Source organism: Canis lupus, chromosome 5 (genome assembly GCF_003254725.2).
Source record: "Canis lupus dingo isolate Sandy chromosome 5, ASM325472v2, whole genome shotgun sequence".
Lineage (NCBI taxonomy): Eukaryota > Metazoa > Chordata > Mammalia > Carnivora > Canidae > Canis > Canis lupus.
In genome coordinates this window covers 76736304-76753528 of record NC_064247.1, presented here as the reverse complement: position 1 = coordinate 76753528, position 17225 = coordinate 76736304, and the positions used below count along the sequence as shown (strand labels likewise).

The following is a 17225-nucleotide window of genomic DNA, read 5'->3' as shown; positions in this document are numbered from 1 at the left end:
CCTGGGGCAGTGCCCGCCCTTATCTGCCTGGCAGTGTGGAGGGCAGCAGGGGGGCAGCAGCTGCGAGTCCCATGGCAGCCAGGACCTGGCCTGAGACTCTGGCCTCGGGATCTTCCCTCTTGAGCAAGAGGAGAGAGTCCCCAGCAGTCCCCTCGGAATCTGGGGCTGGGTTGCGCTTTCTCTGATTTCTCCGTCTGCAGCTGCTCAATGTGAAATCTGGCTCTGGAAAGAGAAAGGAGGAGAGAAACTGGTTATGTAAGAGCCGTGCTGCCACTCAGCCATCAGCCGCAGGCACCGGGAGTCTGTGTGCGCTGCGCCCACTGCTGCCAGGGACCCCCGGGAAGGCCGGAGGCGCGCAGCCCTGCCCCGGAGGCTGGCTACTGGGGGAAACAGGCCTGTACACAAGAAATGACTTCAGAACATCCCAAGGGCAGTACTGGCCCAGGCGTGAGTTACGATGACACCAGTTGGCAGCCGTGGGTCTGAACAAAAAGCAGGACTAAGGAATGAATGGCTGAACGGGTTAAATCAAGGACGCTTCCTGAAGGAGGTGAGGTTGCATGCAGGTCAAGTACCTACATGGCTCAGGCTGCCAGGAGGTTAAAACAGCGCAGCATTCATCTCTCTACTCACCTTCGGGCTTAGTCCCAATCTCCTATTCCCCAAATCCCTGTCCCTCTTAACAGGGGGACAGACGAAACACCAGGTACCCAGTTAAATTTGAACTTCAGACCAACAATACATATTTTTTTGTATAATTATGTCAATAATTGTGTATAGTACTTTTTAGTATAAGTATATTCCAAATATTGCACGGGACATACTTACACGAAAAAAATTGTGATTTAATGATTCCATGTTATTTAAATAATTATTTAATTCTAAATTAAGCAGAAGTCCTGTATTTTTATTTGCTAAATTTAGCAAGCCTATGATAATAATGAGATTGCCTTTCCTGAGTACTCACTATGGGTGAGGCCCAGGGCTCAGGCCTTCATATTCATTGAATCCTCACCATTGAATCTTGCTGGGCCATAAAAATCTCATTTTTTCGGGACACTGAGTGGCTCAATGGTTGAGCATCTGCCTTCAGCTCGGGTCATGATCCTGGAGTCCTGGGATCAAGTCCTACATCATCAGGCTCCCTGCATGGAGCCTGCATCTCCCTCTGCCTGTGTCCCTGCCTGTGTCTCTGTGTCTCTCATTAATAAATACAATCTTTTTAAAAAAAATAAAGGCTTATTGAAGTATAATTTACATACAGTAAAATTCACTTTTTTAGTGTACAATTTTAGGACTTTTGAAAAACTCAAGAGTTGTATAACTGTTACGATAATCAAGATATAAAACATTTCCATCCGTGTGCAACATTCTCTCCGCCACTTTGTGGTCGGCCCCTCCTCCTACCCCCACCCCCATGCAATAACTCATCTGTGTCCTGTCCCACCATTTTGCCTTTTCCAGAAAGCCAGACAGACACAACGTGAGTGCCCTTGTGTGCGGGCCCCTTTCACTTGACAAACTGCATCTGGGATTCAGCGAGGCAGTTGTGGTAGTGGGTCGCTCACTTCGCTTCCCGAGTACTGTTCCATCCTACAGCCACCAGCTGAGGGGTATCTGAGTTGTTTCCAGTTTTTGATGATTAAAAATAATCACTACTGGCTTCTGCATCCCGGTTTTGATGTGGACAGAAGCTTCCATCTCCTGGGCCAGCCCGCAGGCATTTTGCTGCCCAGAGGGCTTCTGCTGCTGGCCTGCTCCCGCCCCTGGGGCTCACCTCCACCGAGAACTCCGGCTCCCATTCGCAGGGCAGAATCAGGTTCTGCCCCCCACCTGTGCCCCCCTAATGTCTCTGGGCAGCCTCCTCACTCAGAAATCTCCCAGAAGGGCCTTCAGTACTGAACTCCACCACACATCCTGGACCCCCTAGACCCCCATGGAGAAGCCACGAAAGTAAGACACCGGTCACAGTCACCTTTCCACACACCACACAGTCCTGAACCTGGGTTTCTTTTGTGGTTCTAGCTCTTGAACTCCTCCAAAGGGGAGGAAATGTGTGAAAGCTAAGGAGGTCACCAGTGGGAGTCACCTGATGACACAGGAGCTAGAGCCTTTGGGGTAGCACAACCCAGCTGCTCACAGGGCCCCAGAATCAGGGCCTCTCCCCAGCCAATGAGGCCAGACCAGTGGCCTGAGAGCAGTCTGCCTGAGACAGTGGCCTTCCCCACACCTGCGACAGCCCAAGGCACCCTTCTCTCTCTCTCTCTCTCTCTCTCTCTCTCTCTCTCTCTCTCTCCCCCTTTCCTCCTTTCATGGGGGAAGGTGATGAGTTTGAGAATGTGCCTCTCCCACACCACCCCAGTCTACCCCATGGCTTACAGCAGGCATTAGGAAGCTCACACAGGAACGGGTGTGCAAGAAAGTAGATGCTGGAATATTCTGCACAGTTCAGTTGTGAGGACTGCATTTTAAAAAATACAATCACATTACTATTATTGCACATTCCCAAATTAATCATTCCTTATATCATCTAATAGAGAACCCATGTTCAATTTTCCCTGGTTGTTTTTAAAATGTCTTTAAATTGCTTTGCTTGAATTTAGAGCCTAACAAGGCCCATTGACTGATGGGTCTCTGCGGTTTTTTCCTTTCTTTTTTAAAAAATATTAAGATGTAATTCACGTCATAAAATTTGCCATTTTATAGTGTATAACTCAGTGGGATTCTTTTTTTAGTAGATTCACAAAGTTGTGCAACAATAACCCACAATCTAACTCCACAACATTTTCATCATCCCCAAAATAAACTGTATTCATTTGCAGTCTCTGTTTATTTCCTCCCCCTACTCAGCCCCTGTCAAGTAACTACTAATTTGCTTTCTATCTCTATGGATTTGCTTTTTCTGGACATCTCTTATCAATGGAGTAATATGGCATATGGTCTGTTCACTTAGCAGAATGCTTTCAATGTTCATTCATCTCCTACCATGTGCCCCCCTAAAATCATATACTGAAGCCCTAGCCCCTAATGTGATGGTATTTTGGAGGTAGTTGAGGTCACAAGGGTGGAGCTCCCATGATGGGATTTGTGCCTTTCTAAGGAGCCACCAGAGAGCTTGCTCGCTCTCTCTGCATGCTCCCACAGAGAGGAGGTTGTGTGAGCACACGAGAAGGCAACCATCTGCAACCCAGGGGGACAGTCCACACCAGAAACCAACCATGCTGGCACCCTGATCTCAGACTTCCAGCCTCCAGAACTGTGAGCAAGTAAATTTCTGTTCTTTAAGCTACCCAATCTACGGCATTTTATTATGGCAGCCCAAACAGGCTAAGACAGGGCATCTATCAATACTTAATTCCTGGGATGCCTGGGTGGCCTTTGGCTCAGGGCATGATCCTGGGGCCCCGGGATCCAGTCCCTGATCGGGCTCCCTGCATGGAGCCTGCTTCTCCCTCTGCCTATGTCTCTGCATCTCTCTGTGTGTCTCTCATGAATAAATAAAATCTTTTTTTTTTTTTTTTTTTTTTTTACTTATGATAGGCACACAGTGAGAGAGAGAGAGAGGCAGAGACACAGGCAGAGGGAGAAGCAGGCTCCATGCACCGGGAGCCCGACGTGGGATTCGATCCCGGGTCTCCAGGATCGCGCCCTGGGCCAAAGGCAGGCGCTAAACCGCTGCGCCACCCAGGGATCCCGAATAAATAAAATCTTAAAAAAAAAAAAAACCTTCATTCCCTTTTAAAATTGTTTTTAATTTTTTTAAAAGATTTGATTTTTAAATAATCTCCATACCCAATGTGGGGCTTAAACTCACAACCTGAAATCAGAAGTCACATATTCCTCCAACTGAACTGGGCAGGCGCCCCTCTCTTTTATTTTTTTAAGGGTTGAACATTTTATTTTCAATTTTTTTTTTTGTCTTTTTAAAAGAGGATTTTAGGGACACCCTGGTGGCTCGGCGGTTGAGCGCTTGCCTTCCGCCCAGGGTGTGATCCTGGAGACCTGGGATCGAGTCCCACATTGGGCTTTCTGCATGGAGCCTGCTTTTCCCTCTGCCTGTGTGTGTGTATGTGTGTGTGTGTGTGTGTGTGTGTGTGTGTGTGTGTGTGTGTCTCATGAATAAATAAAATCTTCAAAAAAACAAAAATAGATAAAAAAATAAGAGAGGATTTTATTGGGGTGCTTGGGTGGCTCAGCTGGTTAAGCATTTCACTCTTGATTTCAGCTCAGGTCATGATCTCAGAGCAGTGAGATCAAGCCCAGAAGTGGGCTCCACACTGAGCACAGAGTAGAGTCTACTTGTCCCTCTCTCTCTGCTCCTCCCCCCTCTCTGCTCTCTTAAATAAATAAATAAATAAATAAATAAATAAATAAATAAATAAATAAATCTATCTATCTATCTATCTATCTTTAAAAGAAAAAAGAGGATTTATTATTTTAAGTAGGCTCCGCAACCACCGTGGGTCTTGAACTTAAGATCTGAGGTCAAGAGCCAGCCAGGTGCCCCACCCCTTTTCCAGCCTTTTTAAGTAAAATAAAACAGTAAAGCAAAAATGCACAAAGCCCTTCCCTTGCAGCCAGGCCCCTTTCCTTCAGGCGCTCACACGGCCCAGGGTTTCCAACTGAGGGAGCGAAACTGCCCCAAGAACGCGAAGGTGCGAGAAGAGAGGAGGGGAGCGGCGTCCACCTTCCAGGTCACGCTGAGCCAGGCCACACCGCCTGGTGCCGGATGGTTTTCTCTCTTTACCCAAACGGAAAAAGGAAAGTCCCCCCGACGAGCCGCTTCAAAGCTGAAGCCCCGCGCCGCCAAGGAATGCCAGGAAACGCGGTTTGGGTCCGAGTCAGCCCACCCGCGCCCTGCTCCCGGGCCTGCTCCGCCGCGAGTCCTCCTCTGGCTCAGTGAGGAGAGGAGCCACTCCTCTGACCTCCGGGGACCGTTTCTCCTCCTCCTAGAGGTCAGCATCGGCTCCCCTGTGCCTGTCTCCATGGAGCTTCAAGGCTCATTTTTTTTTTTAAGATTTTATTTATTCATGAGAGACACAGAGAGAGAGAGAGGCCGAGACACAGGCAGAGGGAGAAGCAGGCTCCACGCAGGGAGCCCCACGCGGGACTCGATCCCGGGACCCCAGGATCACGCCCTGGGCCGAAGGCCAGCGCTCAGCCGCTGAGCCACCCAGGCGTCCCTCAAGGCTCACTTCTGCTAAGTTTTCTCGACCTCGTCCTCAGAGGCATCCATGTACACTCCCAGAATCTCGCACTCCTCTTTACTTACCTTTCTTCAGCTCCAGCTGTGAATTTTTTTTTAGATGCTGTGTATGTTCTGTTTTCTCCACCTGATATGCTTTTCCACAGTCCTGTGCTGCTGCTTCAAATTGTTCTGTGTCCATGTAACACTGACCTCTTCTCAAGGAGCCTTTTAATTAAGTGGCATCAAGCCTCACTGCATTTGTGCAATCTTCTATTGCACCACTAGTCTCCTAAGCTTGGAATGATCTATCCCCCAATTACAGTAGACTTCGGCACTTGTTTTTATATTATTGGGGTCTGTCCCCAGGGCTTCTGTGTGTAGTTCATAGGCCAGCTTCGAATTTCCTTCTTTAAATGCTTTATTCCCATCTTCTTTCTCTGCTTTAAGTGCTTCGGCATTTCTGCAAGCAAGGCAGGCATTTTTGTGGTCAGGAGCCATCCTGAGAGCCTGTGCAAAAAACTGAACTGCCTTTTCCATACGGTCTTCTTAACAAAGGCAGAGGCCTTGTACATACAGAACGTGGATTTGGTGGAATGTCGCTGGCTGCAGACCGCTCCTGGATACTGATCCAGCATTGCTAAATATTCTGCTTTGGTGATTTTGAAGCAATGGCAGGCAGGGCAAATTCTAGGGCATAGTCTATGCAGAAAACCATTTTCCAAAAATCCTGCTTCTCAAAATCTGTTTCTGTCTTTTCTCATGTTCATATATATTCTGTTGTGCCTGAACATTTCTGTGATCCAGTTCTAGGGCACTCTAGAAATTATGACATGCTGTCATGGCATTCCCTAAGATGGGGGCATTTGCCTTTCCATAGATGTCACCAGACAAAACTGTCATTCAGCCTCACTGCCAATGCATCTCCCAGAGCTTCCTGGAAACTTCTGAGCATCATCAAGTCTGCTCGAGCATCTACTCGAGTCTCACTTTAGCTAACAATTTTAAGACACATATCTATGTCTTTTGTATAATAGTTATAAGCTTCATTGTAATCTTTCTTGGCATAGTTTGCATTTTCTTTTTCCTTGATAGACTTTGCTTCCCTCTTCACTTCATCTTGGAGCAGCTCTGGCTCTGTTGCCATCATTACCACATGGTGCTCTGCAGCAACCACCATCTGACCACTGAGACTACCACTTCATTTTTTATTCTCAAATAATATTCCATTGTATGGATATACCACATTTTCTCTATTCATCAGGTGATGGACATCTGGGTTGTTTTCACTGGGAGGCTGAATAACAATGAATAATATTGAATGAATAATATTGCTATGAATACCCATGTACAAGTTGTTGTGTGGATATATGTCTTCTCTTGGGTATATTCCCAGGAATAGAGTTGCCGGGTCATATTGGTTACTCTATGTTCAACTTTCTGAGGAAGAGCCAGTTGTTTTCCAAAAGCAGCTACACCGGGCAGCCCGGGTGGCTCAGTGGTTTAGTGCCACCTTCAGCCCAGGGCGTGATCTTGGGGTCCCGGGATTGAGTCCCACGTCAGGCTCCCTGCATGGAGTCTGCTTCTTCCTCTGCCTGTGTCTTTGCCTCTCTCTCTCTCTCTCTCTCTGTTTCTCATGAATAAATAAATTAAAATCTTAAAAAAAAAAAAAAACAAAAGCAGCTACACCATTTTATATTCATATATCCCATCAGCAGAGAATGGGGGTTCTGATTTCTCCACATTCTTGTCAACATTTGTTATTATCTTTTTATTATTATTATTATTATTATACCCGTCAGTCAGTGTGAAATGATATCTTATGCGGTTTCTACTTGCATTTTCTTTATGACTAAAGATGTTGAGCATCTTTTCATGTGCTTAGTGGCCATTTGTATATCTTCTTTGGAGAAATGTCGATTCAAGTTCTTTACCCATCTTTAAATTAGTTTATCTTTTTATTCTTTTTGAGATTTTTTTTAATTCTTTTAAATTTTTAAATTTATTTTTATTTATTTATATATATATATATATATATTTTTTTTTTTTTAAGATTTGAGAGAGAGAGAGAGATTGACAGAGAGCATGAGCTGGGGGAGGGACAGAAGGAGAAGCAGAGGGAGAAGCAGACTCCCCACTGAGCAGGGAGCCTGATGCAGGGCTCAATCCCAGAACCCCAAGATCATGACTTGAGCTGAAGGCAGGCACTTAACCAACTGAGCCATTCAGGCACCCCTAAAAACTTTTTATTTTAAAATAAAACACAGGGATCCCTGGGTGGCGCAGCGGTTTAGCGCCTGCCTTTGGCCCAGGGCGCGATCCTGGAGACCCGGGATCGAATCCCACGTCGGGCTTCCAGTGCATGGAGCCTGCTTCTCCCTCTGCCTATGTCTCTGCCTCTCTCTCTCTCTCTCTGTGTGTGTGACTATCATAAATAAATAAAAATTAAAAAAATAAAATAAAACACAGATAGGGGCACCTAGCAGGCTCAGTCAGTAGAGCATATGATTCCTGATCTCGGGGTTGTGAGTTTGAGCCCCATATTGGGTGTAGAGAATACTTAATAATAATAATATAAAATATTTAAAATAAAACATAGTTATAGATAATATAAAACAAATGTACAATTTAACCAATTATTATAAGACAATCATGCCTTGGAACTACCACCAAATCAAGAATATAAATGTTGGCCAGGTACCCCAGAAGCCCCTCCATGAGACCTATCCCAATCACAGCTCCCTCCTAAGAGTAACCACCATCCTATGACAGCACTCACCTTGTTGGTTTCTTTATGGCTTCACCCAGGACACTTTATCAAGTGTGCATCCCTCAACACTATAGTTTTTAAACTTTGTCTTTTTTAAAATTTCATGTATCGTTTAAGTCTCTTTAAATCTATGGGATTTCCCTTCCATCCCATTCTTCCCCTTACAATTCATCTGTTGAACAACGCAGGATATTTGCTCTGTAGAATGTCTCCAGTCCAGATTTTGCTGATTGCACACTCATCATATAATTCAGTATGGTCCTTGTCCTTTGTTTCTGCACATTGGCAGTTGGATCAGGCTCAAACTCAAACTCCTCCCTACCAGCATAAGTGGAATTGGGTTATTTCAACAGGAGGTATGTAATATCTGATAATCATTCTTTTCTGATGTTGACGGCCGCTGATGCTCAATGCCTAGACCCATTAATTCATTAAGGGTTGCTAACTGTAATATTCCCACTTACTTTACTATCCTTCCGATCAAGACTTTCCCACAAGGCAAGCAAATCAGCAGTTTTGCCAAGATGTCTGATATGAATGAAATATTGTGCTTTCCTCCCACATCTGACCTCTCTATGAAATCAGAACGGCTCCAGGCCTGTGTGATCTGTTTTCAAATGCCTGTTTCCCAGACAAAACTGGATGGGATCCACACATGCACTGCCTTCACACTTATCCAAAGTTACCTGGAAGATTTTATCAAGACTCACTCCTGGGTTCGCAGACCAAATGCTTGCAGCAAGCAGTGTACTTCTGGCAGGTGTCACAGGTATATAATGATTAATAGCAGCAACTGGGAGGCTTGGCACCCATGCCAGATCTCTAGGGGAACTTCCAAGCTTCCAGGTATATTGTCTTAGATGAAACAGAACATGAATACCTGCCCAGTACTACAGCTGATCGAAGTGCTGAGACAGGAAGATGTGTTACCTAGCCTCTCCCCTAGAGTTGGGTACCTAGCACAACACTATTTGGACCATATTTACATATAGTGAGACATATTTCTCTATATTCACTCAAATTAACTTGTCAAGAAAACTTTATAACACTTTCATTAGGAGAAAAACAGTTGTCAGTTGCAAAAATGAAAAGGTGATATTGGGATGCCTGGGTGGCTCAGCGGCTGAGCACCTGCCTTTGGCTCATGGCGTGATCCTGAAGACCCGGGATCAAGTCCCACATCGGACTCCCTGCATGGAGCCTGCTTCTCCCTCTGCCTGTGTCTCTGCTTCTCTCTGTCTCTCTCAGGAATAAATAAAATCTTACAGAAAAGAAAAGAAAAGGCAATATCAAGGAAAGCAAAAATAAATGTAATTAAACTCTAGTGAGAAAACTGCCTGCTAAAGGCTCTGAGCTATGGATCTGCTCTTTTTGGAAAAGGGAGATTAGCAAGGGTTAGAGAACTATAAGAAACAAGCTGAGGGTTGCTGGAAGGGAATGGGAAGGGATGTAACTGGGGGATGGGCATTAAGGAGGGCATGTGATGTAATGAGCACTGGGTGTTACATACAACTGATGAATCATGAAATTCTACCCCTGAAATTTCTAATACACCATATGTTAACTAACCGGGTATTTAGAAGATTTAAATAAAATCTTGTAAAAAAGAAAAAAATAATAAAATATATTAGCACAGACTGAGTTTTTTTCCCTGAAGCAGTAGTTCTCAACCAGGAGCTGGATTCTGTCTCCCAGGTTATGTTTGGCAATGTCAGGAGATATTTTTGGTTGTCACAACTGGGGGTGGAGGTGCTACTGGCACCTAATGCATACAGGCCAGAGATGCTATAAACATCCTACAATGCACAAGGCAGCTCCCCACAACAAAGAATTGTCTGGCCCCAAATGTCAATAGCACTGAGGCTGAGAAACCCTTCCTAGATAAGTAAGAAGGGCTTGGGGGGAAAAAAAACAAACAGAAAAGTAATTTCCTCCCTCTGGGATTCAACGTTACTTAATGCATCAGCCAGGTACCCTGTAACACCATCTAACATTAACCAGGGCTGCAATACCCTCACCTAGAAGAAGCTGGAAATGCTGAGGTGCCATGGAAGCAGCGGTAACACCAGCCACTGGTGCTCCAAGCACACTGTTGTCAGAAGGCTCACTTCAGAGGGGTCCACACGGCCAGCAGCAGTACTAGGGCACCGTTCGTTCAGTCACTGCTGTACTAAGCCTCCCGTGCTGGGATCTAGTAAGTTGTGGTTCTGGTAAGAGGCACACAGGGTGGTGGCGGAGGCAAGAGGGAAATAAATGAGGACAAACAGCATCATTGGAAAGTGTGTATGGCCGAAGAGGAGAAACCACCAACCAGGGGATCACCAGGGGTGAATGGAGGTCCAGAGGCAGAAAAGTTTTCTCAGGAAAGACAATGATTGCGATCCTTAACCCTCCCAAGAAGCTCCCTTTGGTTGGAAGCAGAACTAATGGCAAGGAAATGCACAGCTTCCATCAGAGGGCAAGGATCCAAACACTTCTAACACTAGCTAGCTTGTAGTACTGATAAAGATCCATAAGGGGCGAGCTGTGTGCCTGGAATATCCACTGCATTGCTATTTACATTTGAAGAAAGAACACTGGAAATAGCTTACTTCCAAACCACAGGAAAGTAGTTAGCATAATCTGAGAACTAATTGCTATTGAGCGCTGACCATGTGCCAATGGGTGTACAAAATGATTATACCTTTTTCTCCTTGTGGCAACTCTGAATTAACCCTCCTGTTTACTGAGAAAAACCAGATTGAGAAAATAGGAGAAGGAAGTCTTTTCAACCAATACTGCAGAAACTCCTGGACATCCTTAGACAAAAAAAGAAAATTAAGCATAACCCTTGCCTCATGCCATGCATAAAAATAACCTGAAACCTAGGAGAAAATCTTTGTGGCTTTGAGATGGACAAAATTTTCTTAAATATGAAACCCAAAGCACAAACCATGGGAAAAAATGGGGGGTGATGGAGGACCAAGAGGAACTTAGAATTATGTTATCGGAGCATTCATTTTTGTGGTTATCTATTTAGAGCAGGTAAATGGATCTCCCATTTAAATAAATGTGGCTAGATTTCTGAAATGTAAATGACTCTAAGGAAGAAAAGGACTCTAAGGAAAAGTCTGTAGGATACAGACTCTAAAGCTAGAGACACTTTAGTTCAAATTCTGGCTCTGCCTTGTGGTGGGAGAGGTGAGGATTCTCTTCCTGCCTCAGGCTCCTCATCTGTAAAATGGGCTTGATAGGAACTTTCACCCTCAAAGGGTTATATGAGGATTTACAAAGTTTCTTATTATGGAAAGCTCAGACCATGAGCTGGTGTAGAGTGCAGATTTGCTCAGTATTTATCATTGTTAGTATTCACTATTATAAGTAGCAGTAAAAATGAGTTTTGGAAAACTTATGCCTCCTCTTTTATTTTTGAATGATTCCCTTTATTGCTGTTGCTTTTGCACCATCAATAGAGATCTGTGAGGAAAACACTTACTTGATTGTGAAAGAAGAAAGAAACCCAGTGTGGAACTAGTCATGTGGGACCCCTGAATGCTCTAAATAGCCCCTACTTTAAGAAAGCTGCTGCTGACCCTCTGACAGACTCTGACCTCCAATGTTAACCTCCAGCTTTTGACCTCCAACAAGCAAGGAGACTCCAGAGTGGAAGAAGAGAGTATGGAGGCTCCACACAGTGCTGTTCTCGGAAGAAAGGGATAGTAGAAAAAGGGACCCCAGCAGATCTCAACACCTGTAAACTTCCTTGGAGTAACAAGGATAAAAGAAAACAAAGCAAAGCAAAAAGGAGTGAGGTAGAAGTCAGTAGCTGGAGGGTCTTGATCCTGACAGCACCGGGGATGGTAACCTCTGCAGAGGGTTATCCTCTCTGTGCATCAAAGAAAATAATTAGCACCAAGGAAATAGCTGAGATCATGAGGACACAGAACAGCTGGAATTCTCACACGTCACTCTTGGGAGTGTAAACCAGTACAATCATTTTGGAAGCCTGGCAATTCGAATGAGGTTAAACATATACCTGCCCTGTGATGTAGCAATTCCACTCCTCATACTTAACCCATAGAAATCAAAACATAGGGCAGCCCCAGTGGCGCAGCGGTTTAGCGCTGCCTGTAGCCCGGGGTGTGATCCTGGAGACCCGGGATCGAGTCCCGCGCTGGGCTCCATGCATGGCGCCCGCTTCTCCCTCTGCCTGTGTCTCTGCCTCTCTCTCTCTCTCTCTCTCTGTCTCTCTGAATAAATAAATAAATATTTTTAAAAAAGAAAGAAATCAAAACATATGTCCACAAGAAAATGAACAAGAATATGCATTGCCACTACATTCATATTTGGAATCATATAGAGTTCCAAAAACTAAAAATCGATATGTCTATCAACAAAAGAAAGGATATAAAAACACAACAGAACATCACCCAGCAAGAAAAAAGACCTACTGATCCATGAGAAAAACAAAAGGCCATATCTTAAACACATTATGAGCAAAAGAACAGACACAAAAGAGCACAAGCTACATAATTCCATTTATGTGAATGCAAGAACAGGCAAAAAAAAAAAAACCTATGGTGACAGAAATCAGAATGGTGGTTGTCTGGGGTGGATGGTGGTGGTAAGAATTCACTGGAAAGGGGCATGATGGAAATGTTCCAGTTCTTGATTGGGGTGGTGATCATGGGTATACACAACTGTTAAAAACATCTGTACAGGATTGAATAGTGTCAATTCCAAAATTCACATCCACTCGGAAACTCAGAATGTGACCTTATCTGAAATTAGGATCTTTGCAGATACAATTAGTTAAGTCAGAGTAAGGTCATACCAGGTTAGGGGTAGGTCTTAATCCAATGACTTAGTGTTCTTATATGAAGAGTGAGAGAATACTATGTGATGATGAAGACAGAGATTGAAATGGTATGTCTACAAGCCAAGAAATGCCAGGAACAGCCTGCAGCCCCCAGAAGCCAGGAAGAGGCAATGGAAGATCCTCCTCCTTCCTTCACAGATATCATGGCCCTGCTGACACCTTGATTTTGGCTCCAGACCTGTGAGAGAGCACATTTCTGTTCTTTTAAACCACTAGGTTTGTGGTACTTTGCTTGTAGCCCTAGGAAAACAATATACCATCAAATGGAACATTTAAAGCCTGAGCATTTTAAGTAAATTATACTTCAATTTAAAAGTTTTTAAATAGGGCAGCCCCGGTGGCACAGTGGTTTGGCGCCGCCTGCAGCCTGGGGTGTGATCCTGGGGACCTGGGATCGAGTCCCATGTCGGGCTCCCGGCATGGAGCCTGCTTCTCCCTCTGCCTGTGTCTCTGCCTCTCAGTCTCTCTCTGAATAAAATAAATAAATCTTTAAAAAAAATTTTTTTAAAAAATAAAAATTTTTAAATAGCTCATTGGAAACAGCAGGCTAGGGATGCCTGGGTGGCTCAGTGGTTGAGCATCATCTGCCTTTGGCTCAGGGTATGATCCCACGGTCCCAGGGTCGAGTCCCACATCAAGCCCCCTGCATGGAGCCTGCTTCTCCCTCTGCCTCTGCCTCTGTCTCTCTGTTTTGAATGAATGAATGAATGAATGAATGAATGAATAAATAAATAAATAAATAAATAAATAAATAAATAAATAAATAAAACATTTTTTAAAAAAGGAAACAGTAGGCTAGTGTTGAAGGCTCCAACCTGGCTCCTGCTTCACACCTGATGGAGAGCCAGCCCAATGCTGCTCAGTGGGAGAGCCCAGACATTACCCAGCTGGACCCTCCTCACTTCCTTCATACTCATCCACCATGAGAAGCTGTCCCCTTTGCCCACAGCAAAAATGTCCCCTACACCCTCTCAAAAACAGATACTATAGTTGTGTATGGGCAGTGCTACCCAAGAGAGCCACCTTGCAGACTCTGCATTCAAAAGCGAACTAGCCCACACTTGAGGGAGCTCTAAGTCTTGGAAGTAAAGGCTGCAGAAAAACCTGATCAGGAGCCAAGAGTGTTAGGCCAGCTCTTCTTCCTTAGCCCACGTATGTATTAGCTGAAATGTCAACTTTAAGGAATCTTTCGTTCCTCTGCCTTCTGTAGCCCAGACACTGACAAAAAGATTATTTTTCTTCATATTTTGTTTCATCTTAAAAGCCCCTGACCTTGAGAACTTGCTGGTCACTTGTCTAAGCACACCCTGCAGGTATCTGCATGAGGACTAAGGTCAGTGAGGGTCAGAAAGGTCACTGAATGCAGGGACCACCTGGCTCGATCCCCACTGGATGTTTTAATCCCTACTCAGTCTCCTCCATATTTACTGCAAAGAGCTTGCCATGTATTAAACTCACTGACTTCTTATAATGAGGCTAGAAGTAGGAACTGTTCTCATCCTCACTTTCCAATGAGGAAACCAGGGACCAGAGGGATGAAGTAACTTGTCTGAGATCACACAGGTAGTAAACCAAAGAATAGGGACTAGAAGCTCAGTCTTAACCACTAGGCTGCATTGCCAAGTGGATACCTCTTCTATGGCTTGGGGACTCCATCCCTCCAGTGACCAAGAACCCAAAGATTTTTCTTTGTTACAGACCCAGACTCTTTTAACTTTTTCACCCCTTTCTGAGAAAACTTAGGGCAGTGAGTCCCAAGTTTATAATAGCCCAGAGTTTCTGAAAGCATATTGCAACATCCTCTAAAGTATTACATAAACAAAACTGACTATAATAGAATAAAGATTGCTTAGCTACATTTTTTGTGGGGTTTTGATATGTTTTGTTTTGTTTTGAAATTAATCAAAACAACAATGGAGCTAAACATAAAAAGTCTGAGATAAGAATCATGCAGTTTTTCCTAAATTTGTGGAAAACCCCAGTTTCTTTCTTTTTCTTTTCTTTTTTTTTTTTTTTAAAGTAAGCTCTACACCCAATTTGGGGCTTGAACTAATAACCCCAAGATCAAGAGCTACATGTTCTATTAACTGAGACAGCCAGGTGCTCCAACTCCAGTTTCTGTTGCCCATTACACCAAGAAAGAGATTGGAGCTGGGTTTCCTGGAAGAGAAACTAATAATTCCTTACTTGAGTAAAGGCCACTTCAGCCCAAATGTACTGATTCTATAAGGAGTTCACAGTGGCAGTTGGCTTAGTCAACAAAGCTTCTCCAGCAAAGTGGCATAGCACCATTAAAAGACCATGGGGAATTTTAAATAAATAAATAAAAGACCATGGGGCATTTATTCCAGGAGTGCAAGAATGGTTCAATACTAGGAAACCTCTTAATACAACTTAATAATAGGTCCTAGGAGAGCCATAAATGTAATAAATATTTGACAAAACTCAATACCATTTTCTGATTTTAAAAATCCTCATTGGACGGATAAATAAATAAATAAATAAATAAATAAATAAATAAATAAATAAATAAATAAAAAAAATCCTCATTGGGCAGCCTGGGTGGCTCAGTGGTTTAGCGCCGCCTTCAGCCCAGGGCCTGATCCTAGAGACCCGGGATTGAGTCCCACATCGGGCTCCCTGCATAGAGCCTCCTTTGTGTCTCTGCCTCTCTCTCTTTCCCTCTCTCTCTCTCTCTATGTGTGTGTCTTTCATGAATAAATAAATAAAATCTTTTTAAAATATATATATAAAATAAAAATCCTCATTAAAGTAGGATGTGATGAATAATTCTGTAACATGATAAGGCATATAAAATTCAGATAAAAGCCAGCACTGTGCTTAACTGGAAGACCCCAAAAGCATTCCCACTAAAGTCAGGGCACATCCACATGTGCCCACTATCATTATACAGAAGGTACTAATCAGTGCAATTAAATAACCTAAAAAAATTAGAGATATAGGAATTGGATAGAGGTAAATCGCTTCCATTTATATACGGTATGAATTCCATACAAGAGAATTGACTGAGAAACTACTACAAGCAATAGAGAAGACTCCACAAAAAAGATAAAATGTCTAGAAATAAACTTATCAAAAATATACAAGCTATTTACTAAAAAATTATAAACAATACTGAAGGACATAGAAGATTTTTTTATGGAAAGATATACCATATTCTGGGATAGGAAGATTCAATGTCCCTTCTATGAAGTTAATGTGCAAATTTAAAGCAATTTCAATACACTTCACAAAAGAGGATATTTAAATGGCCAACACGTATATTTTTAAAGTGCTCAAATTCATTGGCCATTAGAGAAGTGAAAATTAAAACCACAATTAATTACCACAACATACACCAGAATGAATACTATTTAAGAGACCAACAAAACCAAGTTTCACAAGGATGTAGAATAATGGGAATTTGCAGACACCACTGGAAGGAGGGCAAATAGTTACATATCTATTTGAAAACAGTTTGGCAATGTTTTCTCAGGTTGAACACATGCATATCCCATGGCCCAGACATTCCTAAGTAAATATCCAACAGAAATGTGTATATATGGGCACCAAAAGCCCTCTGTTACATCAAAAGCTGTTTGTGGCAGCATTATTCGTGGCAGCATTATTCATGACAGCCAAAAGCTGCAAACAGGGGTGCCTGGGTGGCTCAGTTGGTTAAGTGGCTGACTCTTGATTTCAGCTCAGGGTCCTGGGATAGTAGCCCCGAATCAGGCTCCATGCTCCTTTGCCCCTCCCCCCACTCACATATGCACACTCTCTCTCTCAAATAAATAAATCTTTTTTTAAAACCCTGGAGGTGGGGATCCCTGGGTGGCGCAGCAGTTTAGCGCCTGCCTTTGCCCAGGGTGTGATCCTGGAGACCCGGGATGGAGTCCCACGTCCGGCTCCCTGCATGGAGCCTGCTTCTCCCCCTGCCTATGTCTCTGCCTCTCTACATATATATCTATCATGAATAAATAAATAAAATCTTAAAAAAAAAAAAAAAAAACCTGGAGGGACGCCTGCGTGGCTCAGCGGTTAAGCGTCTGCCTTTGGCCCAGGGAATTATCCTGGGGTTCTGGGATCGAGTCCCATATTGGGTTCCCTGCATGGAGCCTGCTTCTCCCCTCTGCCTATGTCTCTGCCTTTCTCTCTGTGTGTCTCTCATGGATAAATAAATAAAATCTTAAAAAAAAAAAACTGGAAACAATGTAAACGTCCACCTGGAGAACAGATAAATAAATCTCACAAGTATAATGTTATAATGTTGAGCAAAATAGTACATGTATATAAAGCCTTTTTAAAAACCAATCTATAGCATAAGAAATGAGGATTATGGGGTGCCTGGGTGGCTCAGTCGGTTAAGAATCTGCCTTTGGCTCAGGTCAAGATCCCAAGATCCTGGAATT

The 17225-nt window shown here is 43.6% G+C and overlaps 1 pseudogene; it reads right to left on the bottom strand.

The window, feature by feature from the left end:
* Positions 1-19: 19 nt before the first annotated feature.
* On the bottom strand, positions 20-6677 carry LOC112646624 (dnaJ homolog subfamily C member 7-like; annotated as a pseudogene).
* Positions 6678-17225: the final 10548 nt, after the last annotated feature.